Source organism: Mus caroli, chromosome 8, assembly GCF_900094665.2.
Source record: "Mus caroli chromosome 8, CAROLI_EIJ_v1.1, whole genome shotgun sequence".
NCBI lineage: Eukaryota > Metazoa > Chordata > Mammalia > Rodentia > Muridae > Mus > Mus caroli.
The window spans coordinates 72,030,190-72,047,583 of NC_034577.1; positions in this window are offsets into that span (position 1 = coordinate 72,030,190).

Below are 17,394 nucleotides of genomic sequence, written 5' to 3' on the forward strand. Positions count from 1 at the left end.
GGTGCTGGTCCGGCTGGAAGAGCTCATCAATTTCTTGCAACTAAACAATTTTCTTTTTTATTATTATTATTAATCTTTTTTTTACAGTCCAGTTGTTATCACTGTCCTGTTCTGCCCTCTGACAGTTCCTCATCGCATCTCTCCCTCCCTCATCTCCAAGAGGATGTCCCCACATCCCCACACTCTTCCCACACCCACCAGGCCTCCCCACTCCCTGGGGCCTCAAGTCTCTCAAGGTTTAGATGCATCTCCTCTCATTAAGGCCAGACCAGGCAGTCCTCTGCTGTGTATGTGTCCAGGGACCTCAGACCAGCTAGTGTATACTGCCTGGTTGATAGCTCAGTGTCTGAGAGATCTCAGGGGTCCCAGTTAGTTGAGACTGCTGGTCTTCCTATGGGGTCACCCTCCTCCTTAGTGCCTCCCAACCTTTCCCTAATTCAACCACAGGGATCCCCAACTTTTGTCCATTGGTTGGGTGTAAGTATTGCTTCTGTTTCAGTCAGTTGCTTGTTGAGCCTCTCAGAGGGCTGCCATGCTAGGCTCCTGTCTGTAAATACATGATGGCATCAGTAATACTGTCAGGCTTTGGAGTCTCCCCTCAAGATGAGTCCCAATTTGGGCCAGTCACTAGACCTCCTTTCCCTCAGTCTCTTCTCCATTTTTGTCCCTGCAGTTCTTTTAGACAGGGACAATTATGATTCAGAGTTTTTGACTGTGGGATGGCAACCCCATCCCTGGACTTGATGCCCTGTCTTTCCACTGGAGGTGAATTTTACAAGTTCCTTTTCCCCACTGTTGGGCATTTCATCTCCAGTCCCTCCCTTTGAGTCTTGAGATTCTCTCACCTCCCAGGTCTCTGGTGCATTCTAGATTGTCCCCCAGCTTCCCACCTCCTGAGGTTATATATTTCCATTTATTCTGCTGGCTCATGGGGCTTCACTCCTGCCCCCTCAATACCTGATCATGTTCCCCTAGCTCCCCACTCCTCCCCCTCTCGTCTCCTATCCCTCCCTCTGCCTTCTGATTTCTTCTCCCTCCCTAGTGGGATTAAAATGTTCTCACTTGGGCTTGTTAACCATTTTTTTTTTTTTTTTGTATTCTGTGGATTGTATCCTGGGTATTCTGTGCTTTTTGGGCTAGTATCCACTTATCAGTGAGTATATACCATGCATGTCCTTTTGAGTCTGCAATTCTCACTCAGGATGATATTTTCTAGTTCCATCCATTTGCCTGCAAAACTCATGATGTCCTCATTCTTAATAGCTGAATAGTATTCCATTGTGTAAATGAAACACAGTTTCTGTATCCATTCTTCCATTGTGGGACATCTGGGTTGTTTCTAGCTTCTGGCTATCACAAATAAGGCTGCTGTGAACATAGTGGAACATGTAGCCTTGTGGCATTGTGGGGTGTCATTTGGGTATATGCCCAGGAGTGTATAGGAGGGTCTTCAGGTAGATTTATTTCCAACTGTCAATGTGTAGGTGTTTTGCCTGCATGTATGTCTGTGAATCCATGCAGCACTCACAGAGATCAGGAAATGGTGATGATCCCTTGGAACTGAAACTACCTACAGTTGTAAATTGTCTGGGATTTGAATCCAGATCTTCTAGAAGAGCAGCCAGTGCTCTTAACCACTGAGCCAACTCTCCAGACCCCTTACCGTGCACTATGGTTATGTAGTTTGATTTTCTTATGGGACTCCTAACAGTGGGAGCAGAGTGTATATCTGACTATTTGGCCTGATCTTGGGACCCTTTTCTTATTAGTGGGTTGCCTCCTCCAGCCTTGTTATGAGGGTTTGTACCTAGTCTTGTTGGAACTTGTTATGCCGTAGTCAGCTGACATGCCTGGGAGACCTCTGTTCTTTTTTTTTTTTTTTTAAAGAGAAATGGAGGAGAACTAGATCTGCAGGAAGAGGGAGGGAAGAATGAAGGGAGGAGGATGTCGTGTCTAAGAGAAGAATGAAAGAAAAAAAAAACATTTTAAAAGAATTGCCATGTCTTAATGTTTTTTTAAACTTTCAAATCCTAAGGCAATGGATAAGATAATTATTTTGCATATATTTATAAATCATTAAATTCTTCTCATAACACTCACAGATCTCATGCCAAATAGATGCCCTATTGTAAATAAACAGCTAAGTCAATGCCCAGTAGCTGTCAGCCCATCTTTTAATCAGAAGGAGAACAGGACCTCAGTGAACAGTTTGAGTGGGGACTTATGTAATTTACTTCTACCAGTGACATTTATTCACTGCTGAAATAACAGGAACACAAAGTAAAAGGTCTGTGTAAATGCCAAGTAATTAAGCATAGTGATGAGATTGCATCAGGCTGCTGGGTAGGGCACAGACTTTTGTGTGGCAAGGATACAAACTGACCTGTGTTATCTCCTTGAACATCTCTTCAGTTTGTGCCTCGAGCTACCAATGTAACACTACAGACTTTGCATTATAAAACGAAGCTTTTCTACCAGGTAGGCTTGGTCACATATTTTATTGATAAGGATTTAAATGGAAAGTCAGACTTCAATGGCTCCACTATCTGCCCATAGTAAACAGAAACTGAAGTAGAAGCCGAAAGACCCAGTTCATAGAAGAGTAACAACTGGCTATACAGTGGTATCTTTCACATCCCTTTAAATCTTTAGAACTTCTGTGTATACAAGCGAGAACATAGAAACGAATATTTAAAGGAAAACATCTCTACAGTGCACAAGAGTGTGCATGTGTGTGTTGATGTATGTGATCATGTGTATTCCTATGTGGAGGTCAGAGGTCAAGGACCGGTGTTCCTCTGTCTCTACTACCTTGGGATTTTTGGTTTTTGGTTTTTAGTTTTTGTTTTGTTTTGTTTTTGAAACAAGGTCTCTCATCAAAGCTGTCCCTCACTGATTGGCTACACTGGCTGCCCATCAAGCCACTGGAATCTTCCCATCTCCACCTCTCAAAACTAGGATTACAGTTGCATATCACCATGCTTGGCTTTTTTATGAGGATGCCAAAGATCCCCCACTGAGCCATGTTTCCAAGCTCTTAAAGAAACAGTAATATCCTAGTATCCTAGGACCCCTTATTTTATTTTATTTTATTTTATTTTATTTTATTTTATTTTATTTTATTTTATTTTATTTTATTCTGAGACAGGGTTTCTCTGTGTAGCTCTGGCTGTCCTGGAACTTGCTCTGTATACCAGGCTGACCTTGAACTCAGAGATCTGCCTGCCTCTGCCTCCCAAGTGCTGGGATTAAAGGCATGTGCCACCATTGCCCAGCCAGGCCCTCAATTTTAAATAACATACTTTAATTGTAGTAGTCTATCACCAACATCTACACAGGGAATAGTTTTCAATTCTACTTTGTCTTCTAAATACAATGCACTAACTCTTGGATAGAATGCTATTTAAATGGCGTGAGATACAGAGCCTGCACTACTAAGAAGATAACTGTGTTCTACATCCTATGGAAAACAAAGCCAAGGTTAAGTCTTCTCTAAAATCATGAAACTAAGCTTCAGAGATCTGTCCAACTTTCTGAGCCTTTTATGATTCACAAAAAATAAGAGGCAAGTATTTTACAGCATAGGACTGGACCTCAGTGTGTCAGCATGGCTAGACACTGCTTCATTGGGTAGACACGGGTGTCACTGTGTCCATGGAGGACTTCTCTCACACACCATCAGATGTGCATTTTCCAAATGACTGGGTATCACCTCCAAGTTATGGGGAGCAGCACAGCAAGAATAAGGGAAAGATTTCCAATATTTACTACCATGGTATCATAAATGCTACTTTAAAAACGAGAATTACTTTGTAAAATTTAGCAATATCTCAGGATAGGGTTAAAACCAAAATGCAATATGCTACACTGAGATTAAGAAAAGCTGGTGACATTGTTGGAAACAGCACAAAGACAGTATAAAGGTATAAACTAGCCCAGCCACCCTGTGATGTAGGTAAGAAGCTACAGAAGGAGAAACCAGGATACTTTCTCACCATCCGTCACCATTATGATCTTGCCCATCATAATATTTCTCACACTAGATGGTACACCAATGAGTTATTTGAAGGCACTGGGAGTTCAATAAAAGGGGTGAGAGTATTAACAGAACAATCACAAGAATAAAGAAGGAATTCGGTGAAAGCCTGTGACATGAAAAGGATAGTCAACTTCACCTTAAGCAAGTACAAACCTGAAGAGCAGTGTGCTGCAAGGTCTACCTGAACCAGTTATTTCAGACCTGAAAATTAAGATTGTGTCCTGACAGAGGAGTTGCAAAATGCCACCGTCTGGGCAAGACATACTCATTACTGTCACCAAGGCATAAGAGTTGACGGTGCCTGTGCTGTCTCTACACAAGAATGGCCCCATGGATGGAGGAGGGGCTCAGGGGACAACACACCTCACTCCTGGGCTACTTGCTCCTGATAGATTCATGGAGCATGGGAATCATTGCCTTCAGTGACACACACACATGAGTGACCACACCAGGCCAGTGGATAGTTGCAATCCTGGTTAAACTGCATGGGTCACAGAGACTAACCAAAAGTTGTGAATCTGGGAAAGAGATGGACAATAACTGAGAGGAAGGAGAGGGGAAAGCAAGTCATCAGACTATGTAATACACACATATAAAATTATCAAAGAACAGAATAAATCAATAAAAGAAGAAGAAAGAATGTGCTCTGAAATTTAACCATAACTAGAGTCTACCCATGTTCAAATGAATAAATAAAAGTTTGTTAAGTATGATTAAAGAAGAGGAATTTGGAGAGAGTACTTAAGAGGGGTAGAGGGAAGAAAAGGAAAAAATGATATAACTACATTTTAATTAAGTAAAAATTTGTCAAGTTCTGTAATATCTATAAAACGGAATATTCTAATTTACTGAAACTTATCTTAGAGGAATTTTTATGAAATAAATATACTAATATAAAAATAGGAAATTTAACAGTATTATATATCATTTTGAGTACAGCCACTTTTTTCTTCCTTAATTGAGGTGTAATTGAAAACTGAAACTGTATATATTCAAAGTATATAAACTAAAGCTATGATATGCATAGGTATTGTGAGATTATAACCATAACCAAGTTAGTTAACATACTATCACCTCAAGGAAATGTATGTATGTATGTATGTACACGTGTGTGTGTGTTGAGTGTGTGTGTGTGTGTGTGTGTGTGTGTGTGTGTGTGTGTACAAACATATGTGTGATGAGAATATGCAAGAGTCCCTCTCTCAGATAGACTGGAGTGTACAGTACAGAGAAGAACACCATTGTCACCATGCTGGGCATTAGCTACTCAGAACTTACAATTAAAATTTGTATCTCTTAGGCATTTTACAGCCCTAAGCAAATAAAGTTTTAATTCCATCTTGGTAAAAAAAAAAAATCAGAAAAATGCAGTGTTATAAAAGGCTAGAAGGCAAAATGGAACAGGAAGATTTAAATGAAGTGGGAGATACCAGGAAAGGGAAGAGGGGGGAATATGGGATGATTAATGCTAAAGACCTTTCAAGATGGTCATGGGAATCTACTACTGTAACAATTTCTTTGGTTAGACAGATAGATGTAACTGTGAGCTTCTCCACCCAGCTTCCTTGTTCCCCAAAATAACGACTGTGAGATTTCTTATTTATGAATAAATGGGTAGGCCAATAACTTTGGCTCATTTCCACTTGCTCATAACTCAATCATCTCATTTAAACTAATCTACAATGTCTTGCCACATGGTTAGTTACCTCGCCTCAGGTTCATGTGTCTGTCTCCATCAGTGTTCTGCGTAAATATCTACACCTGACTATTTTTCAGAATCCTATCTCTTGCTGACAGATATCCCACCTTCTGATCCTGCTTCTGTTCATTGGCTGTAGGCTTTTTATTGACAGGTGATGCTTCCACACAGAACATTGCACAAAAGATTCTCTCTACAGAGAGATAGATGAGAGAGAGAGAAAGAGAGAGAGAGGAATGGGGATGGATAAAATAGAGTTACCCTGTAGCAGGACAGTATTAGACACCACATACTAACAAATAAAAAACCAAATGCAAAGAATTAGTTACTTTTTGGAGCTTTTGACAGCGATGTCCCATAGAGCTCTAACAGTAAAGGCTATTGTCATTGTGTGGGGAGTGACCCTGTTTGAATATTAACTGCCTTGTCAGCCATAAGTGCTTATTTACAAATTCTTGGCCTTAGTGTAAAAGTACTAGCTTAGTTGAGACTTCTGAAGGAAAAGTTGAGGCCTCTGTAGGAAAGTACTGCCCCCAGTGAAGAACAAATAGCTATAGATCTTGTGGACAGGTAGGTACCTAGCAACCCACTCTGTTCTGTTCCTCCTGCTGAACTTTTTACCTAGCCAATATCTTGCTTTTGGGAACAGGTGTATTCCCCTAGAAACAAAGCGATTCTGCTTCATCTCCCTCCCCATATCCTGCTTCTAAGGGTATAAAACCTGCCCGAGAAAAATAAAATTTGTCAGCTTGATCAATCCGACTTGCTGTCTGTTTTTTGTGTTTCTTGTCCCCCATTCTCTCCACAGGTGGTTCCTCAGACCCTGTTCAATTGTCCTGTGGGTCGGGACATCATTGCACCTGTCTACCCTCCAGACCTTAATGGCAAGACTGAATTGCTGAAGACACCACATATGTGAGTTATGCGAAGTCATGTGAAGAGATCAAGCTGGTACCAAACTCAAACCTAGTTTGCACTGATATTGTGATTCTGACTGTACATAACATTAAAGTCAATTTTCCTGTGGCTAGTATTAAGCCCACATGGTATCTATTCCATTTTTTATCAGTGTCAACTTATCTAAAATGCATTCAAGCAGGAAGAATTGTTTGAAGACATCTTATGATATGTGCTTCCTCTCCTGAATCAAATCAAAATAAGTTTACTTATAACCAACAACTTATTAAACTTAGCAATCGAATTAATACTTGTCCTTCTGTGGTTTCTTTCTATCTATACTCTGTTGCAATTGGAAACCAATCCACCACATCTTGGCTCTGTTCAAGTCCTCTTCCCTGAGACCTTGGCCTTTGTGCTTACTATACTCTTTATGTTCCAAAGTGGTCAGCTGATTTCCAAAAGGCAATATGTAATGTAGGAGACAATTTGCAGCCAATCTTGGCTTTATCTCAAGATTCTAGACAGTCTGAAGTACCTAAGAGACTCTGACTCCAGGTAGCCATATGACACATCCTCTACTGTCAATGATCCTGCAGCCTTGGGAACCTGGAAACTTCATTATCCCTAAAACACTTTAATTGAGTATTTTCTCCCAAGATAAGTGAAGTTAAAGTGGACTTGGTTGCCTGAAAGGCACCAGTGTACAGCCATGAGAGGAGATATGAAAGTAACAGTTCAGACACAGAGTCAAGAGAACTTAGCAACTTGAGGAGGGCCTGTGGAGGAGAGGAGACAAAGACCGACTTGTGGGAGTCAGTTCTCTCCTTCTGAATGTGGGGTTGGGTCATCAAAGTCGGGTCACCAAGCTTTGCAGGAAGAAGCTTTAACCTCTAAATCACATCAGCAGCCCTACATCCATATCTAGAACTGAAATTGTTGGCTCACATGGTATGACTATTTTGTTAGTCACTGTGTGTGTGTGTGTGTGTGTGTGTGTGTGTGTGTGTGTGTGTGTGTAAAATGAAACATGTAAGGTGGCTAAATATAAAGAAAAGAGGGCTTTTGTTTTGATCCTCCCCTCTCCTGCCCCAATGCTAGAGGTTCAAGGACTCAAACGATATCAGCTCAGCTTTGGTGCACACATCATAGCAAACGATGTGGCAAGAAATGAGTCTAGGAAAGATCACACAGTGAGAGAAGAAAACAGAGGGGTAACTGGTGGACCATATCTTAGAACCTAATTAGACCAAGAACTAATTAGGATATCAGAAGAACTGCATTAATGCTTTGTGGTACAGCACTCCCATAGATCTTAACCAGCTCTTGCTGGGCATGGCCTCTTGAAAGTTCCACCAGCACATCATGTTAAAACCCTCAGGATCAAGCCAAAGGAGGCCATGATACTCTATCGTCCACCAAACCACAGCAATTCTTTCCTGTTACTGCACACTCTAAATACTGCTGAGCAGCACACTCTCTTATGTTGTTGTCATCGGTTAGAAGTCATCGGGACATCATTTTTCCTACGTCCTCATCACATTCTTTTTTTCCTCCCAGTTCCTCCCCACATCCCATCCCACCTATATCCACCCCCTCTCTGATTGTCACTAAAAAACAAATAGGCATCTAGAGGATAATAATAAAATATAATAAGATAAAACATATCAGAATGGGACAAAGCAAATAGGCCAAAGAAAAAGAGCCAATTAAAAAGAACAAGAAACAGATAAGATACAAAACCCGCTTGTTCACACATTCATTCCATAAATACACAAAGCCGGAAGCCTATATACAGAGAGGCTGTTACTGTAAAAATAAATTAACTAAATTAATAAATAAAAATTTAAAAAGAAAAATGCCCTGTCACCACATTCTGAGACAAGGACTCACCAAAGATGCTACTGAGTTTGTTTTCTGTTGGCCATCTACTACTGAGCATGGGGCCTATTTCAGAGCTTTCACTAGAGGACAAAATAGTAACTTGCTAGAAATTCCATCCTAGACTTTGTGCTCCAGGACGTCTACTCAGCAAAGGGAACAAATAATCCTTCCCACAGGGAAATGGACTGAAATCCAGAGACTGTGGTTGTGCCACCAGATCCAGGCAGGGATGGATGGTTCATGAGATGGTGTAGTGGGTGATGACACTACAGGCCCAGCTTCCCACCCCTGGCTGTACCTACCCCTATGCCACATTAGTATACAGGGCCTCTCAATATAGATGAGAAGTACACCTCCTCACTCTCTGATTCTGAGCTTTGACATACTTCTTGGCTGTGGCAATGGGACATAAACCAATGCATGAAGCGGTTTGAAAGCGAAATTTCTTTTTCATTTTTCATTTTATTTTTTTATTGATGCATTTTAGATAATGTTCTAATTTGCTTCCCATTGCTATGATAAACACCATGAACAAAAAAGCAACTTAGGGAAAGAAAGGGTTTGCTTAACTTATTCTTTAAAGTTGGAATTCATTATTTAAGGAAGTCAGGGCAAGAACTCAAGCAGGTGCTTAAAGCAGAAACCATCAAGGAACCCTGCTTACTGGCTCACTCATTCTTAGGCCCATGCTTAGCTAGCTTTTTTATATAGCCCATGCTCACCTTCCAAGGGACTGGTACTGCTCACAGTGGATTGGGCCTCCTCCATGAATTAAAATATCAGCAGAGTGCCTTACGGGCATGACCAAAGGACAATCTAATCTGGGCAATCCCTCAACTCATCTCACAGATGACTATAGGATGTGTCAAGTTGACAACTAAGGCTAACTAGGACAGTAATATATAGAATAGTATGTTCTACTGGGACACTGTCACACCTACACATCACTGCACTTTGGTTATGTTCTCACTATTATCTTCTCTTGTCCCCCTTCCCCCTCCTTTTGGCTTCATTCCTCTTCTACTTTCATATACATGTTTATACATGTATGCATGTCATAAATACATCATTCTAGATCTCACACATGTAGAAAATTCCATGTTTATCTTTGCTTTTATTCCTGCAGTACCTACTTTTGTTCCCCCTTCCCTCTCACTCTAGTGTCCTTCCAAATGGTTGCATACTTTTATGACATATATTTTTATATCATTGGAAAAATGCATTTGTACATCTATCCTTTTCATCATTCAACTTTGTCATGAGGAACACCTAGTTGATCTACTGAAGAATGATTAAAGACAGAGCATTGGCAGGCATTCCCAACAATCCCAGATGAATCTTGCTAGACTGGCCAACATCCAGTCATTATCTGACCATGCAAGAGCAAAGCACCCAGCTGATGTGTTCACAGAGTCAAAAAACTAAATAAATTATTGTTGTTCTAAGCAAATAAATTGTAGTTGTTTGTTACACACCATTATTATAGTCATAGATAATTAGTACATAACCCAGGCATGGTGAAACATACATGTCCCAGCATTCAAGAGGTAGAAACAGGAGGGGTTCAAGCATAAACCAAACATATGTACAACTGACTTTAGATGAGCATAGAAGGGACATGCTAGAAAAACAGACCAGAGAGTGTTATGGCAAGTAAACTGGTTAAACAAAAAGGTAGTAACCCATTGCATATAGGCATGGTACATTTATGAAGTCTTGGAATTGATCTTTAGGTAAAATGTTGAAAACAGTAGGTAATCATATAAAAAGTACTATAAGAACTTACCTTTAGAAAAAGTCAGACATTCAGTTTACAGTGAGAATCTTGAAAGATGGAGAGGCTAGAGCTCTCCAGAATGGAAAACTGGTTGTTGCCCCTACCCTTTGTAGCCTTTGGGGGTTGGGGGGGCGGCTCAGGTCATGACTGTAACATAAAGGCAAAATTAAGGGTATGGCCATGGCAGTTTTATTGGTGTAGCTGAAGATTTAACTCAGTGCCTAGTAGATGCTCTGAACTGGAAAGAACTTTTAGGAACATTTAGAGTATTGTCCCTATGATAGTTTTAATTGTCAACTTTACACAATCAAGAGTTACTTGGGAAAAGGGGGACTGTCTGGATCATGTTGACCTGAGGGTATGTCTGTGGGAAATATCTTCATTATGCTAACTAAAATAGGAAAACCTGTCCACTATAGGCAGCACTATTCCCTTGGCAGAGGACCCTAGACTATGTAAGAGTGAAGGAAGCAGTCTGAGCACTAGCATATGTTTTCACCCTAAGTTGCTTTTGTCAGTGTTTTGCCACAGCAACAGGAAACAAGACTAATATGGTCCTTTAATTTCTAATATAAAGAAAAGTTCTGCCAGAACAGACATAAAAGACTAAGGCATGGTGGATTCAACTGGCCTCTACATTCTTCGTATTGTTGCTCTGACCAAAATATCTGACACACTGGAAGAACTTATGACCATATTACAGAGGACTCAAAACTTAGGGCTTGGCTTTATGATCATTAGCTACTATAATGTCAGGAAAATGTGGCAAAGGACATTCCTCATGGCAGACAGGAAGCAAAGAGAAGAAAATATTGCTGCTAAGCTGCCTCTCTCCTTCTTCTGTTTTGGTTTGGTCCAATACCCAAGTCCATGTCATGTCCTCACAGATATTGTGGTGGGTCCTCCTTCTTTAATTAATCATTTCTCGAAAGTCTCTCAGAAATACACGCAGAGTTATGCCTAGTCAATCTACAAGGTTATTCTTAATCAACTTGACAGTGGAGATTAACAATCAAAAGCTTTTTCTGTCTCTGTCTCTGATTTTCCCCTCCTCATATATTTTCTCTCCCTGAGGTTTATATTCCCACATCAAGGAATGAGGAATTTTATGTCTTTTATTATTACTGGTAGAGTCTCTTAGAAGCAAATTAACATGTGTTGACAGATTGCCTTTGTCATGCTGTTAGTAAGAGGCTTAATTTCTGATCATTTTGTTCTTTCAAATCAAAACAGATCAATATCTAGTAGTTAACAAACCAACAGTAGCAAGCTCAGATGTCCTAAGAATTCAATGTAAGGAAAAGAGAGTCAATCAGTCAGTAAACTGGAATTTCAGATGTGAAAAGTTAATTTAAAAAAAATAGCTCTCCAATGATGTGTTTTTCAAAACCACTGTTTTTTTTTTTTTTTTTTTTTTTTTTTTTTGAGCTGAGAGTTAAAGGCTCAAAGCATCATTTGTAAAGATAAGTGACTTGAGCTGTAGTCTGCTCCCATGCAAACAGCTCAGAGCCTTGCTATTGGCTCTCCAAGTCAAACTCTTAATAATCAGTACCTTCATTTCCCAATAGCAACACCTGGTTTACAATTATTGGTAACACTGAAGACCAGAAAGACAGACTGACTTTCTGAACGGGCTTGGAAAACTCCTTTTTGATCTCTGTAGCCAGAGGCAACAGACTTACTTGAGTTTTGAAAAGGACAAGACTCAAAGAAATATCACTTTTCTTTCTTACTTGAAACAGGAACTATCAGACCAAAATGAGTATAAAATGTTTATAATAAAACTAGTTACATTTCTGTCTCAGAATATAAAAATCATTTCATGAAAACTGCAGTAATATTTTGTAATAAAACAGTTACATTGGTCTGTTATGAAGACTACTCCTGCCTTCTCACACACCCACTGAACTTTACTAAAATGGAAATGTTAGCTACCATAAAGGCAAGTTTTACTCAAAGTAATTTTTTCACTATTAAGATCCAATGAATTTGTTCAAAATTAAAGTTTTGACTTTTTTACAAAACACATACTACAAAAGGGTATTCAGTGTGACATCATACTTGAAATGCACTTCTAAGTCTAATGTAATTGACAATTGAACCAATTATATTCATATTAAGTTAAATACACTGCGGTAATTAACCGACTAAAATCAGACTAAATGTAAGAACGCTTGATAGTGCTTGAATGTCTTTGATAGTCCAGATGAAGGTCATTTACTTTTTAATTAGGTGCCTCAAGACAGATCAGGTCTGGTTTATTTAGCCTGCACAATGCTTGTTTAAAGTCAGTTCATCGATGGTGCTTTTCTAACGATAAAGTTCATGTGGAATGCTTTGCTTGGTTTCAAATGTCAGAAGATCTGTGACTAATGTCCTCCTCATAACCTTGTGGTAACAGTGACAGCAGCTGCTAACCTTAGGAAAGGATGTGCTCCCCACGCTGAGGCAGCTGTCCTCCCTCCTTGTCTAGATACATGTCGGAACACAGTCCAAGAATAAAGGTGTATGGGGGGATTCCTGAAGGCTTGTGAGAAAACTCCAAGGAGCCAAGACAAGAGTTGTGTGAGCTCGGTTTTTTCCAAGGACAGAATTGCTCTTGGATTGTGCTTTTGTGCCACTCCCAGGTGTAGCAGACAGTCTGGAGTTTATTTCAGATTACTCATTATCACTGGACGTCGTTATTTGTTTATATGCCTCTATGGAAAAACATGTTTTTGCAACACGTGACATGCCCGTGTGATTGGGCACTTTCCTCATGTGACTCCTCAGAGTATTTATTGTATGATGCTCTGAGTCAAGTTGGCTATTGCATGAAACTTTAGTCTGCCTCAATTTTAGGCTCCATTCTGCTAGGTCCCACCACCTCTAGAATGGTGAACAGATACCAAAGAGAATTTATATACATCAAACCAGGGAGGACTGTGAGTTTTAGTCACCCACTGAAGTTCCTTTGCTCTGTGGACCCACTGACCTAAAATCAAGCTGTGAGCAACAGAACCCAGCCTCAAAACACACACACACACACACACACACACACACACATTGACTTGCAAGTGGCTACACACAGCTGTTCAGACTATCTACAAAAAAAAAAAAAATAGGGCAGAGATTATTTCATGCTTCTTCCTATCAGAGTAGTATATACCCTGTCATTTTCTGAACAGTTTGTCACAATGGCCCTTTACAAAGAATCATTATTTCAAACAAAGGTCCCTAAATTGCAGGAGGAATTGGAGTTCACATGAATGATTTCACATCTCTCAAAATTCAGGCCTTTTTTTTTTTATCTTTCAAATAGTTTATTACGGTTAACTGAAACACCAAGAGTCAGCTTGTTTTGAACTTTTTGTGGCTCAAAAACAAATTTGAAAACCCCATTCTATCATCTAACCTATTTTGCTACACAATAAGAGTATAAAATTCTCCCAAATGCAAGTGCTCAATGGCAGTTCATCTGAAAGCACACGCTACTCATTCCTTAGAGCGGTTAAAGAATGCTTGGAAGAGGGGTGCAAAGCCCACTGAACACCTGTGACTCCAGACAATACCTATTTCCTTTGCCCTACAAGGTGGCTGCATTCACACATCAGAGGTATGTGGCCAGGTAAGAAAGTTCATGGGCCACTGGTCCATGACATGAGCTTTCTCATGACGACACAGTTGGGGCAGAGTAAAGGATAACAGCATGAAATTAGTTAGAAGAATTCTATCTTTTCCTTGTAAATGATCTTAGGATGAAATGATAAAATGCAAATCCTAGAATGTACACAGAGCAACACAAAACCCTGTCTTGTAATTCTAGAGAAGCACTGTTGGAATGAAAATCTCATACATACCGAGCAATCGAGAAAAGGGGTAGGTCTGGTCATTGAACTCATTCTACAAAGAACAAGAAAATGAAGCTGGTACCCGCAGATGTTAAAGAAGCAAATCTAGACTGTTAGCAAGCGTTGTCTTTTTTAGGTCAATTAGGGATGCAAACATGAGTATGGGGGGGTTGAGTTATTTATAGAAAAATAGGTGACTTACCAGAAGCTACACCATGGAAGAAAATGTCTCTCTACCCCACAACACTAACTGCAAATAGCTCCTGAAGGTGGGGTTGGCTCTTGAGAGCCCCCTCCCACCCATGACAGATTGTTGACAGGCCTAATCTTGCACACATCTAATGGAAGTGGTCATGCTGCTGAGTATAAGTAGCCTCGCCACAGCAGGAAGATACATTCTGTAGGTCGTTCCCCTTCCTCCGGTTCAGAAATCCTTTCAGCCCCTTCTTCACTGCTCCCTGAGCCCTTGGAGAAATGAAATAGACTTGGATGTCCCATTCAGAATTCAGCATTCAACAGTCACTTAATCTTAGCATTTAGAGCAGTTATGAGTCTCTGTAGTAACTTCCCTAAGCAAAAGGAACCTACTCTGATCAAAGCTGAGCACAGTACTAATTTATAGGTGTAAGCATAAATATTTAGAGGGCAGTTTGATAAGGAAATTTCTTATGCTCAGAATAAGCAACAAAATGCATTTCTCATCACTAATTCTCATTTGCACTTCTTTCTGAACATGGCTGTTTTGAAAGTATGTAGCTCATTCCTTGTATCGGCAATTACAATAGTCTGTGATTAGCACAAAGTAATGATTACTGAAATACAACAATAATTATACCAGCCTCTGTAAATGAATTACTCTTCTGAGCACCTTGAGAATATAATGATGCCAAGCAATCACCCTGGCCACCCACACAAAAGAACTTTCTTTTCAGAGGCTGCTATGAGTCTGAGCATCTCTCCAGGCCCCATGGAAGATACTGTACTTCTGGGAAAAAAAGATGCTTTGATTATATCATTTGTTCTTGAATGTCAATGACCTGAAACAGCTCTAAGCTATGCATCTCCCAGCCACATTTTGTACTGTGGGAGGTTTCTGGTGACCTGCCCAGCTTTCTTCTTACAAATGAATCATTTTAAACAGCAATTCTCCCTGTGGCTCACAGCTTGTTCCCACCATGCTTTTGGGGGCATCTATTTTTTTTCTTTATTGAAAGTGGATATTTGTGATTATTTTAAATTGAATAGTTAAAATTACACTATTTTGAATAGGGTTCATACCTACGCATCGACTAACAAGTTTAATTTTCTTCTTGTTCCTCATGATTGTTTTCTTCTTCCTGAAAAGATTCAAAGGAAAAAAGCAAGAGGCAGCATAGTGATGGAACCCACAGTTTGGGGGGGGGTGCAAACATCCACAGGAGACTGAGCCACAGGTACTGCCACTCCTGAACCAGCTGCTGGTGCCAGCACTCCTGCTGGGTTCCTGCTGTGATCTGTTGTGCAGTTCCCCTGCTCTCTAGGAAAATTTACACACTAAAGAATCTCATTCAACTTGCATCCTTCTTTGTAGACTCAAAAGTTTGTAAGATCAAAATGTCCCTTTTACTTGTATTATTTTTTCCCTTTTTGCCTTTGTCTGCTCTCTTCTTGTTTCAAGTGAGAGTTTCATAACTGAAAATAATAAATCATAAAATGCCTTAAAATATTAGGTCAGATTTTTAAAGAATTAACAATTAATAACAAGGTTTTAAAAGCACTTCTGCATTTGTGGAGACACAGAGAATGACAGCGAAACTGTTGAGTATGCAAAAATATGACTGTGTTGCTAACTAGCCATCACCAAAGTAGCAAAACCAGGAATTTGGTCAATTAGTGAAGTGGTGAGGGAAGATTAGCGGTCTGGTTTTATCCACTGGAAACTTGAAGATCTAACCCAGGTCCCTCCCCCACAGAGCACATATCTGCCATAGCCTGATAGGCACAACACAGGAAAGCTGACTACACCATATTAAATTCTGAGAACTCCAGTGAGCGACAAAGAGACAGAATGAGTTAGGCTCCTGCTTGTTCGGCTGTACTCAGACTCTAGGAGTCTGTAATAAACAAGACTCCTGTCATCAGACAGGAGAGTCCTGTCATAAGAGGCCTCTGTGGTGCTTATGTGATTTGGGCATGTAGCCTTTAAAGGCCATCTGGAATGGCCTCCTATCTGTCTTGGATACTCTAGTTATGAATGGAATATAGACTTTAGAAGATTCCTATTATTCTCCCTTTCTAATAAAACTGAAAAAAGTCTCAAATTGTATTTGGGAGGTTGGGATGGGTTAGACTCACACAGTATTCTTACACTAAAATCATAGTCCTATTGTCTCCAAATGTGAACTTTTAAATAGGGTCCTGACAGATACAGTGAAGATAAACTTGCACAGGAGTTAGGAGGGTCCCTGCTCCAACTAAACTGATATTTTCAGTGAAAAAAAAATTTGGCAGTCAGACAAACATGGTGGGTTGGGGTTGAGGTAGAGAGACAGAGCATTACATGTGGAAGAGATGGCGGATGTGAGGGAATGTCGCTGGCAGAAGCCATGGAGTTTCCCCCTTCAGTCATCTCTGTCTGCCCATAAACAGCAGACTTAACAGCAAGGCTTGGGTGAGGGAGGTTCAGAGATTCTCCCTGCGCCCATCCTGACCTGGAGTCTTTCTCTTTCCCTTCCTCAGCTTGACCTCAGTGGGCTCTTATGGGTTGTGACTTGCTGTTCTATGTGTGTCTGGGGTTGTGGGGAAGGACTTCTACACCAGCTGTTCAGTCAGGTTTTCCGGAGTCAATTTGGAGGTTCCAAGGGTATTTCCATGCTAATAACAGTAACTACAGATGGTACCATTTTCCAATCTCTAATACACTTCATTTCCATTCTCTCACCTAACAAAACTTGGTGAAGGTAGACAATCAACTTTTAGGGCTTTTAGTTTAAAAAAAAAATCTTGAAAATGTAAAGCAGTTCCTGAAAGTGATTTTAGAAGAGACCACACCCATTTAAACATGCTGATGCGACCAACCGTGGACCACAAGTTTCCAGGGACTGAGAGGTGCTGGGCCCTTTGAGTACTTGCCACACTCCATGACTTAATGAGATAATCCTTCGCCTTCATTGGTGTCTGAGCAAGTGACAGGAACATCACAAGCATCCCCTCAAGCTGATCCTCGCAAACAGCTTTTAAGTGTGGAGTCCTCTGAACTGTAAGGATGCTCAGATTCAAAGAGGTTAAT